Genomic DNA, 16,999 nt, shown 5'->3' on the forward strand with positions numbered 1-16,999 from the left:
GGACCTTGGGGATTCCACCCAGACTGGGCAAAACTCCCAAAGTTCTGAAAAGATTGTCCTGGGTTTTGGAAGGCACCAGGCTGCCCAAAGTAACCAGTAGAACCAGCTGAACCAAAAGGCAAGCCTTGTGATCCAAAAAAATTCGGAGTTTGACCAACTCCGGCTGCAAAGCCTCCATAACCAGCAAAGTTTCCTCCTAAAGGATTATAAGGAGTTGATAACCCCTGATACAGATTCCAAGCCAAAGCTAAGGGAGGAATACTTTGAAATGATCTAACCGTGGAGTACAACCTATTCCCTTGTTGGCCGATAAACGGATTCCCAGTTCCCGCGCCACTAACCCCAGGGTTAGTCCAACCTTGGAAAGGATTACTGCTTTGTCCTACAGAAGAAAAAGGCATGGATCTGATCGTCGGGTTGGAATGTGGTATATGACCACTTCCGAAAGGAAAAAAGCTGGAATGAAGCCGATTTTCCCATCATGGACGTAGCAGCACTAAGCGGAATCGATGAAATACCCTGTGAGTGGGTGCCAAATGGGAAGAATCCAGTACCAAAAGCATTGGTTTGGGCATTTCCACTCATGGATGGAATGGAGGTAGACCCAACTAAAGATGTGCTAGCAAAAGATCCAAACAAGGAAGTAGAGGAGATGGAAATCGTTCCTCCCCCTTGCACCGATGTTGGAGTTTGCATAGTTGTAGCACTTGTAGAAGCCATGCTTCCAGTAGTGGTCATCGATGGTAAGCGCGTAGTGTAACCTGGACTTGACGGTCTATGCGTCGGAGTCCCAACATATTGTAATACGTCTAGATGACTATATGGTAGTGGAGAATTCGGAGCCGCTAACGACTCTGAGAGTTCTTCTACCTCTATGTTATTCTCTGCTTGAAAGAGAACTCGAGAAAGGACTGGAGTGTCTCTCTCTTGTTCGGAAGTGCCAGGCCTTGTTGAACACTAATGCCCCTGAGAGGAGGATCAATCCCCGATGCGTCAACAGCCGTGGGACGAAACCCACCAGTAGTATTACCTCTGCGCCTTCTAGGAGAAGGCTCTAAACTTGGTGGTGAAAGACCACGAAGTCTTTGAGACTGTCTGGGAGATTAGTCAGCCACTTTGAATTTTTGTTATGATCTAACTAAAGACTCAAAAAATTGAAAGCTAGGCCAACTAAGAGCACAGAGCACACACTATAAAGTCCCTAAAGATAACAGCCAGTCAAACAACTTCCAAGTATTTCCGCTCCGGGTGATTAGGACCGGACACCAAAATACAAGAAAGTGAATTAAGGGGCCTTCCAAAGATAGTTTGGGATGATGAGGGCCCAGTCCTATCAGCGAAGGTATCAGAGGAAGTTACGCTGACCTCCTAACAACAGCCTGCGTCGGTGCAAGCCCCCAAGCTTCACAAGGGTGCCCTCCAGTAGTACTGTCGAGAGTGATGCAACATCGACCTCAGGTGCCACGGGATTCCCCTCTGCAGCCACCTGTGTAGATCCCTAGGAGTAGCAATTATGGATATCAACTCGTTGCAAAAGCCAGGCGGAACAATCGTGAGGTAAGTTTGGACAAGTAGGAGAGGGGGTATCTCTCTTCCCTGTCTTCACAGACCCTCGTGCTTAACTCCCAGATAAGAGCTTTCCTGGTCTTCCTAATGCTATTGGATTTTCTCTCATTATTCAAACTCCTATGTTTGACGTTTAAATGGCCTTGGAGAGTTAACTCTCCACTCGCCTAATCCAAGGCCCTAAAATCCTAAACTTGTTGGTGTAACTGACTTAAACAAAAATTTCTAGTGAATTTTAGTTAGCGCTTGATTTTAAAATAGGCTGTTCTTTAAGTCAAAAGGTAACGGAAGTGAAACTAGTGGTGTTTTTTGACGCAAAAGAAATTAATAAAAACTTAACTACATGCACATGCACTTTTTCGTTTTTCGATGAAGAGCAATTTCTATAGGGTTCAGAGGAACTTCTAATAAAACAAATTTTTCTTTTCTTTTCGTTAATTCACGCTTCACACTCACAAAAGTTAACAAAGCTATGTATGCCTAAAAAGGTATGCAAATCTATCCTAATGCAACAAATATATGCTGATGCAAGATTCGAAACTACTCTAAAAACAAAAAATGAAAGTCGCTTGCTTATCAATCTTTATCTTGCCACTTAAAATGTCTAGATGGAATATGAGATGTTACCATTCATTTCGTCTAAACACTAAAAACAAGTTCCAAGACAAACATAAAGCACTTTCATTCACTAAAATGAAACCAAATGAAAACCAAGTTCAAGAAAGCAAAACTAAGTTTTTCAAAAAGATTTTCTTCAAACGCAACAACAAAAAAAGTCTTTTCAAAAATGCTCTCAACAACACTGAAACTTGTGATTGAAGAATAGGTAACAAACACTTTTGCAAATTGACACCACACAATGGATGAAAACTCAACAAAAAGAGATGTGTTTAAGGATGCTCTTAACAATCAAAAGTAGCAATGAAAGCTTTGGCAAAAATAACCAAAAAGATCAAAAAGACAAATTTCAAGAAAGTGTCAATCAACAACTTTCGTGAAACAAAGAAGCGGATGGTCACAAAAGCGGTTTTGCCAAGAAAATAAAAAGTCACCAAAAGCAAGATTTGACACGAAGATTGAGAACAATCTCTCTACCCTGATGAATCAGAGTAGCCAGGATTCCAAACAAGAAAACTTGCATGTTTGAACAAACAAGAAAAGATGACGCTTGCAATAACAAAAGCAAGACCAACCCTCCTTATAATCAAAGAGAATTCAGAACAAGATGCTCGCTGTAAAAAAAAAAATTGATACTGGAAAGTGACTGTTTCAGACTAACTCAAACTACCAGACAGACCTTTAGAGGCAAAAAGATTTACCAATCTTGAAAATTGCGAGATATACGCGACTGTACTTATGTACAGATTGCGTGTATACGCTACTGTAACTAAGGAAACCTGCGTATACGCAGGTTCACTTAAAGAAACATGCATACATACGCTTCTGTAACTAAGAAAAACAGCGTAGATAAAAGGTTTTAAGAAAAATAAAAACAAACTGAAGAAACTGGCAAAACTTCAAATTCAAGAACAGACCAGACAGTAACAGCAAGCAGACAAGGCAGCTGAGCCCTGATTGGCTTGAAAACACCCAAACTAGGAACAACAAGTATGTTGTCCCCAGTGGAGTCGCCAATTCTGTTGGAGGGAAATGTTCCCCTAGGGCTTTTTGGGTTGAAACCCTAGCAGACTGAAAGTTATCTATTCAAAGAAACACACATTCACATAGCCATTATGCTATTATAAGCAAATTCTATTATAAAGGGTACGTACCTTAGGTCCTACGTTTGAGAAGACCCTCAGGGTCCAAACCCTTCTTGGAGTTCCCTTCTTCTCTTTTGTCCTACAAAACAACCAATTCCAAAGAACACAACAGTATATGGACAAAACCTTATAAAGAAACCATCTTCATGTTATAAATAAAGGTAGTTAGTTATGAAATCCAAACAACCATTTACATATGAATTCTAAACATGAATATCATAAACATAAAGAAGATTTATATCGGGAACCAAGACATGTGTTTCTTTTATTATAGACAAATAAAGTACATAAAAAGGAATAATTTCACCTGAGTCACCTTCAGCAGGCTCCAAGCAAAGCTTCATTCCGGATCTGTTCCAGCCTCAAGCCTCTAACAAACTCCTTCCATGACTCACTCCATGATGTCATAAATGGTGGATGAACATCAACACACAAGGAAACAAGGGTTTCCTGTACAAATGGGGGAAGTGCAGAAGGCACAAGGGACTTCAAAACTAGTCAGGGGAAAAATCTCAGCATAATAACCTTTCTCTCTCTTCTCTCCTCCCTTAGGCCTTCCCTTTGAGGTCTTTTTATACCTCTCCCAAAGTAGTTTTTTAGTTGGGAGTTGGTTGGGAACAGTTGGGCCACGGGAACTAACAGGTGATCAGCAAGTAAAACCCGCGATCTCCACCCGAAAATAAGGAGTGTTATATTTTTTAAAGTGTTTTAATACATATACGCGGGTTGGGTATACAAAGACCCGTGTATACACGCATTTAACTTAGGGCAATGTCGCGTATAATGGATAAAACACTGTTTTTTAAATTTTAGGACCAGGTCTGGAAGGAGGGGTTGCCCTAAGCCATGAGTGCAGCATCACAAACCATAAGAGTGAGATTTGGAGCTATAACAACAAGTATGCTCAATAGGTTACTTTCATTAGGGGAATTTTGAGGTCTAAAATGGGCCTCCTAAGGAAATTATAAAATAATAATGGAAGTAATAAAATAAGATTAGATTACATCATCAAATTTTAGAGGGAAGAAAGAAAAAACTATTTTTTCAACTTATTTCCCTATGAGTTTACTCAAATTTCAAGCGGAAACACTCGTTGGATGAAAAATTTGATTCCTCATCCAAGGAGTACCCATGTTGCATACCTTTTATGGACCCTACTACATGAAAAATGTTATTACACAATTTTTTTCATGTATTTCACATTTTTCGTGTAGCAGGGTCCATCGAAAGTATGAAACATGCGTACTCCTTGGATGACGAATTAAAATTTGCATCCAACAAGTACTCCCGCTCAAAATTTGAGTAAAACCTTAGGGAGATAAGTTGAAAATATGAGTTGAAAAAATAATTTTTTTATTTTTTTACATTTTTACTCCAAAAATGGTGAATCATCCCCCGTGGTTGACATCATCATCTTGAATCCTATCGGTTCTTATAAAGTTTATTTTGGTTGTACATTTTTCTTAGGAGGTGCATTTTAGACCTCAAAATTCCCCTAATGTTAGTAAATTTAATCCTCCGAGCCCGAAAAAGAGATAAAAAAATACAATGGAGAACCTTATAGCCATAAAGGAGTAGAGTATTCATTTTTTGTAACTAGTCTACTCAGTATAGAAAATGGTTAAACTTATACTCAGTAGATATCCCTTCAAGTAATTTACCAAGCACGAAGGATATAAGTTCACTTGAAAATCTTTTCTAAGTTAAGAAGTCTAAAAAGAGTTTAAAATAAACTCCTCCTGGATGAATGAGTGGTCTAAAGGGTAGCATTTGGTTTTGGTCTTGATTGACCACTTGGCTAATGAGACCACTTATCGCAGCAGTTCATCCAAGGAAGGGTAAACCACCAAGTGAAAGTAAATGATAAGGTAGGTAAATGATGGTGGTGGAATGAGAAAACCAAGGCTCATCTTGTAGAAATAGGCTGATAAAAAGTGGCAATTATAAGGAATAAAGTGTGGAATTCTCCCGATGTAAGGACATAAATATGACAAAGGATAGGATATGAGGCTCAAATTCTAGGTCATGGTCAGTTAGAAGGAGGGAGTCCAAAATGAGAATGGATAAGATAATGCATGGACACCATAATGACAAGGAGGTGTTATACTAGGGAATCCATAATAGGGTAGGCTCTACTGCCAAGTTACGACATGCATACAAGGGAGAGCCTAATATTGCAACTTGATGAAGTTGAAACTAAGGCACAATAATGGAACTAACTATAAAAAATGCAATGGAGAAGGAAAAATATGACCTACCCCTGTATGATAGGTTCAAGAGAAATGCACCTAAGGTCCATAAAAAATTCAATGGAGAAGGAAAAATATGACCTACCTCTATATGATAGGTTCAAGAGAAATGCACCTAAGGTCCAACGAATGTGACAATAGAAACGTCACCCTATCATGTATAAATCATCCAAAAAGACTAGACCCATGGTTAAACCACATAATCAAAGAAATAAACATGGATTAGGTAAAAAGAGGACCATATATATATATATATATATATATATATATTTTTAAAAAAAACAAATATTTGGATTTTGGGCATAAATAAGGCATGACAAATACTTGCATCACACACCAAACCAGAAAAGGGAGACAAATATCACAAACACTCCTATGTACAATATGTACAATCACAACTCAGTCTAATAGGTGACGTCAAAGTGTGCCCACTATCGAGCACGAACCAAGGATTCCCATGCATGAACTCATGGAGGAGTGGAGGTACCATATGGCACACCATGATGGGGTCATGCCATAGAAACTTGTATATCCAAATTCCTAAAGGTTGATGATGCCAAGGAACACCTAGAACCATAGTATCAGGAATGACCCGAGGACATGCAAGGGGAGTAGTCTCGTGAGCTACTAGAGCTCCTTGACAAGAACTATCAAGACATAAAGGGGGTACAAGGAACTCATCAATAGGTGGATATGAGATGGAAAATTCACTAGAAAATACATCATTAGAAACCCAGGGCTTGACTCAGTGCAAGGGTGGAATTTGCAAGGAGGGCGAACACGGTTCCCTTTGGGTCGATTAAATATTTTCTTTGCCAAGCTCTACCTTTTCCAATTTGTGGAGATTTGAGGCATCAAGAAGCATAATCTCCTTAGGATTATCAATAGGTGAATCCATGCCCTCTAAGATGATTTGTTGAGAAGAATACTCATCATCAAGGGAATCATGTGGAAGAGACGAAATACCAAAGACACGATAGTGGTCATAGAACCAATTACGACCAAGGAGAAGGTTATAATCCAAAGGAGTTTCGATGAATTAAACGTTGACATAGGCATTTTTTTCCCTGTAACTCAATGGAAAACTTGGGAAGAATCCCTTGAGGTACAAAATGATGTCCATCAAATTCCTGAAGAGTTGTAGTACACTTGGCGAGCGATGGAGAGTAGAGAGCTTTCCAACATGATTTTGACATAACACAGGTTGAAGAACTTTCTTCCACCATAGTGTGATGAAAATTCTTATGAAATATTCACATAGTAATTTGAAAGGTGATTAGATGGGAAAGTTGAAAGGCAACCTTGTCAACATTGAAAGTGATGAGGTTTGAGTAAGAGTGATCAACCCCTTTGATTGCAGTCAGCAAGGCTTTGCATTCTTGAGGACAACTTTGAAAAAACTCCAAAGTAGACATGGAATAAAGAGCTTGGGCTAAGTCCTCAACAATGTTGTAGTGTTTGGCATCCCCTGCATCTTAGGTGGGAAATAAACTAGCTCCATAGGCTTATCTAGCATGAGAGGTCTAGTGGAAGTAGTTCGGGTGGTTTATTCCTTAGAATAAGAACTCGACTCATGAGTATCATATGACTTAGCTCATGTGGTCACATTGATGTTTTCTTGGCACATAAGAACAAATCATTTATTAGCATGATGAACATAAGGCCCTTCATTTCCCCCTTATGGAGGTGGGGGAGCTTGGACAACCATTTATTGTTGAGGTTGTGTAGGGAATGGATGAGTTAGGACAAGAAGTTGTTGAGTAGCAAGCGATGGTGCAAGAATTCTATGGACCTTTGTTAGTATGAAAATTCCTAGAAAGTGTACCAAAAATTATTCACTTAAGTCACTGGTGGCAAGTGACCCTAACAACAATATGTAGTTGTTTATGCTTCAGATCTATAATAATAAAATGATAAAACCCTACAAAAAAAAAAAAGATTGTATGTGATCCAGAATAGGAAAAACCAAGAAATAACCTATGTAATAACCCAATAGAATAAGACTTGTGTATGAATAATCTTTTATTAAAAACACCTGGTGAAGGAGATCTAAAAAATGGGTTTGCAAATTCCCCTTCGTGGATGGGTCCTTTGATGTCCTTGTATTCCAACAATCTATTCTCTCTCTCAATATGTGAAAAACCCAAAACAAAGAATGGAACTCAAGTGGGAGCTCAGATGTGAGAATATGATAATGGTGATGATGATAATGATCATGGCAAAGAATGAATGGAAAAGCCTCTTATTTATAACAAAGTATTGGGTTGATCTTGAAAATGGAAAATAATAAATATTATTGACCAAATCAAGATCTAACTATTAGGAATACTTTATTGTATTTTTGAAAGGGAAAAGATATTCAAAATGGTCAAATATATTTATTTAGAAATAATTAAAAAATAAAATTAATCATTAATTATTTCACGAGGATTAAGAATGGTGTGAAATCGAAATAATTATTCAATAGCGATTTAACAATTATTCCAAAAATAGAATTAAGGAATAATAAATATATAGTGATTTGTTTAATTATTCCTAGGTGATTTAGTCAAATCTGACAAGGAATGATTATCAAATAATGATTTAATAATTAGTCTTAGAGAAAATTAAATAGATAATGATTTATTCAATTATTCTCATGGGGGTTTTTAATTTTAATCAGAAATAATTTAATAAAAATGGTTTAATAAATTATTTCCCATGGTGAAAGTGATTTTACTATGGTAAAATTAATCCTACATGGTGTATTTCAATCCACCTAGTTAGGACTAGCTAGGTGATCAGTTTTTAGGTGATAAAAACTTCATCCATTTGAGGGCACTCATGAGTTAAGTGTTCACCTTGACAATTCATGCAAGGGAATTTGATCTTACAATGACATTTAAGTGTGCCCTGACCCTGATTAGGTGTGTTTGGTTGACTCTGCTGAGCAGGTTGATTATTTTGTTTATTATTTTTATTCTTTCTATTCTTTTTCCCACTAGGTTGCTAAGTGTTCTTGGGTGTTGTGGAATTCACCGTGAGAACATCGGTGGGTTGTTCAGAAGAGGGTTATTTTTTAGATCCAGACACACTTGTCGAGGCTTCTGATGTCACGATCAATTTTTGAAGTTGGGAAGCAATTTGGCTCATAAAATTAGAGATGGAACCAATCACACCATCAAAGTATGGTGTCAGGTTTGGTTTGCGTGGGTCTATAGAAGGGCGTGGAGTGTTAGGAATTATGTCATAAAGTGTTCCCAATTGAGAGTAAAGAAAATCTAGTTGCTTGGTAGCCAAAATATCTTGTTTATTAGTAGAAACCCCAAACATAGATACATCTTTAACTATGGTAGGTAGCAATGATTGAATGAACCATTTCCAAAGAATTTCATCAGGAATATTGGTTTGAAATAACCTCTTATGTCGTTTCCACTCATGAATATGATTAGAAATGAGAGTGAACTTATCTTTTTTAAAGTTGGACAAGGGTTCAATATTGATGTCATACCTCGTGGTTAACTGAAAGTGAGTCAAAAATATCCAAAATATCCGAGCCAAGGAAGAAAAGCCACTGTAATATGTTGCATCTGTCTGATATGCCATTTAGAAACATCTCTAGTTAGGGTTTGTTGGAATAGATGTAATGTAATTGAATCATCCACTAAAGAGTTTGATGAACACCGATGGTGATATGAGTGGATGCATTTTATACAAGCTTCCCTTCAAAATTGGGTATATCAGATGGTAATTACATGGTAGGCATGGGTGGCTACCAAGGATCATGAAGGATGGGGTAATTTGTTAGCTAAGCTAAATCTAGAAGATCAAGAGAGGATAATAAATGATTGAGAAGCTGACTAAATGGGTCATAGGAAGAAGAGCCTCTTGACCAACCATGAGTTCCCTCCATATACTGATTTTGAGGAATAGATTGTTGACCATGTGTTATTGTTGCGACAAACACCCTCAAAATTTTTTCTCATACTCAAATTTTTGATCCTATCGTGGATCTTACGATCGGCCATTCCATAGTCACTTCTTGGTCAACTGATGCTTTTTGAGCTCCCTCTTGGATTGGAAGTGTTGAATTCACTTGCACAAACATGATCAATTCGCAATAAGTTCATGAGCACATTCTTCTACGCAACCTTGGAAAAGCATAGAACGTTCCATTAAGTCTATGCCTATGTGATGTCCAATCAATGTTGATAGTCAGTGTGCACTAACAACAATAGTTTCTCACATTGTAGTTGCATTGGTACTTCCATTTCAGTGATTGTTGTAAATTGTCGCTCCCATGCACCTTTGTTTACATCAATTCCACTTTCATGTTTTCAAATGTCACTTTCACTTGCTTGTACTCTAACTATTGTCATTTTCATGTTATCTTTTCTTTGGCATGTGTTGTTTTCATCATCATTCGTGTATTGCAAGTGTCGTTCACATTTTTATCTTCATATAGCAAATGTCATCTTCTAGCATGGGAATTGTTGCTTATCATGCAAAGTGGAGTTTCAATTTGTTTCAAAGGGAAATCTTTGTGATAATGATTTTTTCTCATCATGTAGGAATGTTTTGCACTCATTTCCAAATATTCACGCATTCTTGCACAAGTGTCATTGTTATCATTGCAAAGTCTATCTTCAGTGACACACTTGTCGTAAGTTGCCGCAAAGGTAGTCACACTAAGGTAAGTATGTGTTCATATGTTCTGGATGATCTATGTTGTGTTACCAAATGTCTAAGTGTGTGACCATAGTTAATTTATATCACCGTTCACATTAATATCACTAATCCTTCACTTAGACAAATTTCGGAAAGTTCCCAACAACCTAGCCTCATCAATCCCTCTTGAACTATGCATTGCACATTCTTATACATTACGAAGAAATCTTGTCTCTTATCACTTCACATTGCAAAGCATCTTCCTCCTAGAAATTCGCACTTCACAATCTCAGTGCTCAAGCCCAAACCTTGATTCCCAAAACTGTGCAATCACCCAGTCCCCTTTGTCTTCTAGAACTGTGCAGTTGGTTGAACCAATGCCCAATCCCTCAGCCTAGCTCACTAAGCTTTCAAACTATGAAATATTCTTCCTCGGCCTAGCTTGAACTATGCATTACATAGTCTTAGAACCCAAGCTTTGCCCATAATGGACTGAACTATAAAATTTTGCAATCATTGGGCCTTTCCCTTGGCCCACCACTTATTCCTGCTTAGTCAGCGGATCATCATTCAACATCTTAGATAGCGGTTTATCATATTGATGTCATCTTGTCATGAGATTATTACAGACATTGGAATTCTACCATACTATGGAGAGATGATGGAGAAGGAATACATGTTAGATGTTATGGGGTAAAATGCACGGGATGAAAACTACCCTCAAAAGTCTTCCCGGGACCTTCGACAGACTGTAAGGTTATCTGCAAAAGCTACCTGTTACACACATGTTCATCTATCAGACATATATTGATAGGGTATGGAAAGAGGATCACCTTTGGTTCTTTCTAGATTTGCTTGGGGATCTCCATGCGGTAAGAAGAACTCCTCCTAACTGGCTCCAAGACGATTCTTGCACAAAAGAACAAAGCAAACCAATCACAGCATACACTTCTGACAATTAATGTAAGAATCCATAACAAACATGTATAAATGTATAACTTATCTACTCAACACAATAAGCATCAGAATGAACAAATAAATGCACAATATCACCGACACTTTGGAGTAGGGAACACAACCATGGTCCTATATTCAGAATGGAAGAGTGATTACAACAATCCGTTATATCAGCCTTCCTTACCACTTCTTCCTCTCTCTCTCTCCTTCTTTCAGCTAGCTCCTTCAAGAATATGACAGTTCACAACAACTCTATGGGCTATCCTTCTAAATGATCTGATCCCTTTTGCAATGGCCCTCTCGCTGCTTATATAGCAATCAAATTAGGGCTACCAAGCTTCATTTAGAGTTTATTAGGGAAAAAACCATTAACTTGCCTTATTTATAAGCTTTTTCCCATTTGCCTTCATTCTCAGAATATATTTCTCCAAATATCTTGATTTTTGGAGTTTCCTTGCTTTTCTTGCACAAATTTAGGGATTTAATATCTAGATATTTATGGGCAGATTCGTTGGCATAACCTTTTGGACATCACTTAAGTTCACTAACGGTCCCCCTGGTTTAACAACAAGAGTTAGCAGGGTGACTAACGCTCCTTTATGCTTGTAAACAAGCTTTATATAGTAGGTTGTCAATGTATAGAGGGCATTAGTGTGGATTCTCGGCCTGCAATTGTGGTCATTGCTTCAGTCATCTTGTCTTTCACCTCTGAGTTGATTAGGAGGTCAATTTGTCCTATAACGAATGCCCCCTAAAGTATGAGATCAGAGGCAGAGATGATGGCCGAAATACTTTATGAAAAAAAATACTGTAATTTGCTATCAAAATCTTTGTAGAGAGAGAGAGAGAGAGAGAGAGAGAGTTTCGGGCGGCAAGGAAAACCTGATACAACAAAGATACATATATATAAACTGCTAAAATCATGTCCTGAGTCAGGCATTCCCATGCTCAGTAGCTATGTCAAAGTAATTTTCTCCTCGAAGATATAACAATGCTGGCCACAAATATGGCACAGGGCAGATCTAGTGTCATAATAGATCATCCTGAAATAGTTGTCTCCAAAGAACAATATCGCAGCTTGGGAGAGGAAACAAGGCTGAATGATGCAAGCCTCTACCCAAGGTCTTGATTCCTGCTTCATCGAATAGCATAGATCGGTACATGTGATAATATGAGTTGACATCGAACATGCACGAAATCATTTGATTACCAGCCGATAATGGAGACTGTTAACAGATGCGTGGAAGGCCACTGATAATGGTGATGGTCTCCAAGATGCACAGTGAAAACTAACGAGTGTGAAAGATTTTTTGTCATCAAACACTCATAGAATTGCTTAACCAGGAGCCAATAATGAAAACCCGTGATCAAACACAAGGTAACCTGCCACTAATGTCTGCAAGAAACAAGGCAACGAATGTGTTTTTGGGTTATCTTCCTAGCTAGAGTGTTGAAGTCGATAGGAAGAAACTTGTCGAAAGGTAGGCAATGACGTGTCCTACATCAGACGACATGAAATTGGACAAGGGTGATTTTGTTTTTTGAAGAATCTTTTGAGCTTTTGGGTCTAAAAAATGGAGGGCATGATGAAGGGATATGTAGGATTGGTTGATAGAGGAAACAAATGGGAACCCTTGAACAATAGAAGGCACGACAACAGTTTTAACCAGACAACACTAGACTCATGAACACTACAGAGTGTTTAAGATACAGAGATGCAATTACATTAGGGCATATAGGCTAAAAACTCATAAGTTGGTAGGGTTCATACTGAGAGGCTATCCAAATGAAGGTTTATCTGAGGGAGTGCCATGTTTAAGGGGACGAATGCTGCCAAACCATGCTTTCGAATACAGGATATAGTTGTATTGTCCACTTTCCCCATCTGATTTTTTAATGAGTCCAGATGGGTAAACTCATCGATCTTTTCATGTTTAAAGAGTCTGAAAAGGATTGAAAAAAGAACGAATCTTTTTCCTATCTAATTAGTTTAATGAGTCCAGATAGGCAAACTCGTCGATTTTTTCATCTTTTAAGAGTCTGAAAAGTATCATAAAAAGAACGACTCTATATCTTGTCTGTGTATTTAAAGAGTCCAAACTGGACAACTCAGTGGTCTTTTCATATTTAGAGAGTCTGAAAAGATTGTAAAGAGAGACTCCATGGTGGTCCCTTTGTCATAGTTGTTAATCGGATGCAACAAAAGGTTAATAGTATACCCGTATCGATTACTTTTTTGTATTTAATCTATTGAACCCGGATAAAGAGAAACCTTTTTCCAATAGATTTTGACCTCATTTTGTTACGAGTATGAGGCGACAGACTAAACTTGTGTTTTGTCGTGACACTTTAACGAGCTCAGTAACAAAAACTCGGGATTTTTCATTTTTAAATGAGCAAGAAAAAAGTACCTGAAAGAATGCTTGGGTCATCTTTAGCATGTTTAACGAGTAGCAAGACACAGCTCAGGAATTTTTTTAGTTTAAAGAGCGAGAAAAAAGTGCCTAAAAAGGATGCTCTGTTGGTATTTTTTAGTTTATGAGCTGGAACAAGATCAAAAAAGAGGTGCTCAAAGCATCGTTTCCATATATTTAACGAGTGCAAATGATGAAAAACTCAGGGATGTTTATATTTTTTAAAGAGAAATAAAATATCCCAAAAAGTGCTTTACGAATTGTGGTATGGATGTTTAACGAGTACTACTACAAAAAACTTGGAGATGTTTGTATTTTTTAAAGAGAAATAAAATATCTCCAAAAGTTCTCTGCCATAGTTAGATAGATTTTAACGAGCTTAACAATGAAAACTCGGGGATGTTTATATTTTTTAAAGAGCAATAAAATATCCCTAACAATGATCTATCTATCGTTGCATAGATTTAATGAGTGCAATGACAAAAACCCGGGGATGTTTGTATTTTTTAAAGAGCAATAAAATATCCCTAATAGTGCTCTATCTATCGTTGCATAGATTAAACGAGTGCAACGACATAGATTTAACGAGTGCAATGACAAAAACTCGAGGATGTTTGTATTTTTTAAAGAGCAATAAAATATCCCTAACAATGCTCTATTCATCTTTGTAGTAGTTTAATGAGCCCAAAGAAGAAGACTCGAGGTTTTTCAGATTAATGAGCAAGAAAAATACCATAAAAATAATGCTCGATCTTTTTCGATCTCATGCTTGACATTAGAAGGGTCTATGCCATGCATTTCCTCATAAGACCAAGGAAAAACATCGCGAAGTCCCTAAACGGGTAGTTGAAGCTCACAATTTCCTCAGGATTGTGATTGGCTCCACTCTGTATGTTTTCCACGATGCCTGTCATGATAGAAATATCGGGGAGCAATGTTTGTGAAATATTGCCCTTGTTTCCTTCTGAGTCCAAAATTTGGATAGTCGTATACAGTGAGGAAATGATTTCATGTGCGTCAGGTGACAGGATTTGAAGAGGCATCATGTCCGAATCAGATATCTAAACATGATGGTGCGAATCCTCCCAAGGTCGCTCTTCTAACCTTGTGATCTCTCTAATAGCTTCGTCCCTTGGTAGGACTTGATTGATTGGATCGAAAGAAAGAGAGGTTATGGGAGGAACAGTGGTACCGTTGGCCAAAACCAAAGTGACCAAAGATTCAGGTGCAATTTGAATGGCTTCGCAGGCCAATTCAGCTGGTGACAGCGACATTTATACTCTATATGTGTCAATGTCTGAAGGAGCCAGTAGGATCCATGGATCGGTCTGTTCATGAGGAATAGATAAAAGCATATTGACCATCTGTGAAACCTTCGGTGGCTGAAGAGGGAAACAACCCATGAGGGAAGAAGCCTTCAGTAGACCAGTACCTACATTGACATAACTGTCAGTTCCACCTCCTACTAGGGGTACAAAGCACTTGGTAATGGGGAATAATCAGGGGTGTAGAAAGACAACTGATCCACGGTAATGATCTTTCCATCCAATGGAAATTGGATGATATGAAAGACAGTGGATACGACAGCCATCATGGCATATGTCCAACTGCGACCCAGCAACAGATTATAGTTGAGTTCCTTGTTCACGACTTCTACATCCACCGTTACTATTTTCCTAGCCAAAGTGATGGGAAAACTAGCTAAGTATCCTTTTGGGTCAAAGGTGTGGTCGTTGAAAGCTTTAAGGGAGTTCAACAGTGGGGAGAGGGTTTGGGAACCTAAGGCGAGCCAACATGAAGCCGACATGACACAGGTTGAAGCACCTTTGTCGATGATAGTTCGGTGTATACCTTTACATTTCGAAGTGATATGCATCTGAAATGCAAGATGGTGGGAAAGGGGAGGTTTACACTTGTCCATGTCGAAAATAACAAGCATGGAATCCGTAGGGTCAATACCCCCGATAGTTAAAAGTAAAGCTTTCCTTTGGCTAGGGCATGTTTGTAATACTTTGAGTGCCGACATAGCCAATGGTGCTTGCGCCAAATCTTCTACGATGTTGTAGTGTTGGGCAGCACGTGCAGATGTGTTGTGCATTGTGTGTCGAAGTGCCCCCTTGGGGGGTCGAATTACAAAGTCCTCTCCTGGCCTTTTGATATGAAAATCGTTGGGCAGTGATGGGTTTTGACCTGCAGATGGTTCTACTGCCGGAGTGACAAGAGCTCCATAAGATTTGGCTCTTGTGGCTAGTTCTATTGTTTCAAATGTGTAAACGGTAGAACTTCCTTCACCAGCAGAAGGATGTTGCAAACCGTCACTGCCCCCTGACGTGGGTTGCGGTTGGTTGGCAACGAGATTTTGCTGTTGTTGAGTGGGAAAAGGATTCCTAAGGATAGCGAGGGTCTTACCAGTATCCCTTTTGGCAAGGTAATGTATGCATTCCTGAAGCCGCGGACAATGCCAAGTTTCATGGTCTTCAGTACAGAGTTTGCAAGGAAATCTAGCAGGTGTATCCTTTTCATCAACAGTAGGTGCAGGGGCCTTCTGTTTTGGTTTGGGCTGCTTTATTGACTACTCCTTAGAAGGAGCGGTCTTTTTCTTTTTCTTCTTTTTCTTACCACTGGATTTCTGTGTAGACTGCACAAAGTTTATCACAGTGGTAGGAAGAGTAGTCGATTTGGTAGAGGGGTCGATTGCCAGCTTGGCAATGGAACCACCGAGTTGTTTTATAGCAACCTCATAGGTTGCGCAAACGATCCTGTTGGCGTGTGCTCCATGGTGCTGGGTGGTGGGAGGATTGGGGTTACCAGGAGCATAGGGGATAATTTCGTAGAGAGTGCCAGACTGTGAATAAATCAAATCTAAGTGCTGGGCATGACGTATGGATTGGTCCTCTGTGACCACACCACCTAGAGCGACATCTCTAGCGATTTGTGGGAGTAACGACTTACAAAACTAGTCTGTTAAGAGAAAATCAGGGATGGGAGCTTTGAATAACCTCCGCCTACGTCTCCATTCATGGATATGATCAGAGATGTGGGTGGCAGTATCCTGATGAAATGAAGTAAGGAGTTCTATCCCTGTCTCATAATGGATAGGTAACTAAAAGTGCTTTAGGAACTCCAACGCTAAAGCATCAAAGGTATTCACTGACACACGTGGTAACTCAATATACCACTTTGCAGCATTTCCAGTGAGGGTGCAGGGAAAAATACGTAACCAGACACTATCATCCACCATAGAGTTAGAAACACACCAGAGATGGTAGGTGGTGACATGAGTGCCCGAATCCTCCCCTTGTTTCTTGCCGAACTTAGAAATGTCCGTCGGTATTTTATGCGGGATTGGTGACCATTGTGAGTTGTGGTAGATGGGGTCATTTGTCAACTTGTATAAGTTGGG

The 16,999-nt window shown here is 38.9% G+C and overlaps 1 pseudogene; it reads right to left on the bottom strand.

Annotated features, from left to right (window-relative positions):
- LOC149163685 (molybdopterin biosynthesis protein CNX1 pseudogene) overlaps positions 1 to 14,870 on the bottom strand; it is a 42,388-nt pseudogene extending 27,518 nt beyond the window's left edge.
- Positions 14,871 to 16,999: the final 2,129 nt, after the last annotated feature.

This window comes from Pinus tabuliformis, chromosome 5_1 (genome assembly GCF_031772625.1).
Source record: "Pinus tabuliformis cultivar Carrire ecotype Pingquan chromosome 5_1, CPIR1, whole genome shotgun sequence".
In the NCBI taxonomy this organism is placed as follows: Eukaryota; Viridiplantae; Streptophyta; class Pinopsida; order Pinales; family Pinaceae; genus Pinus; species Pinus tabuliformis.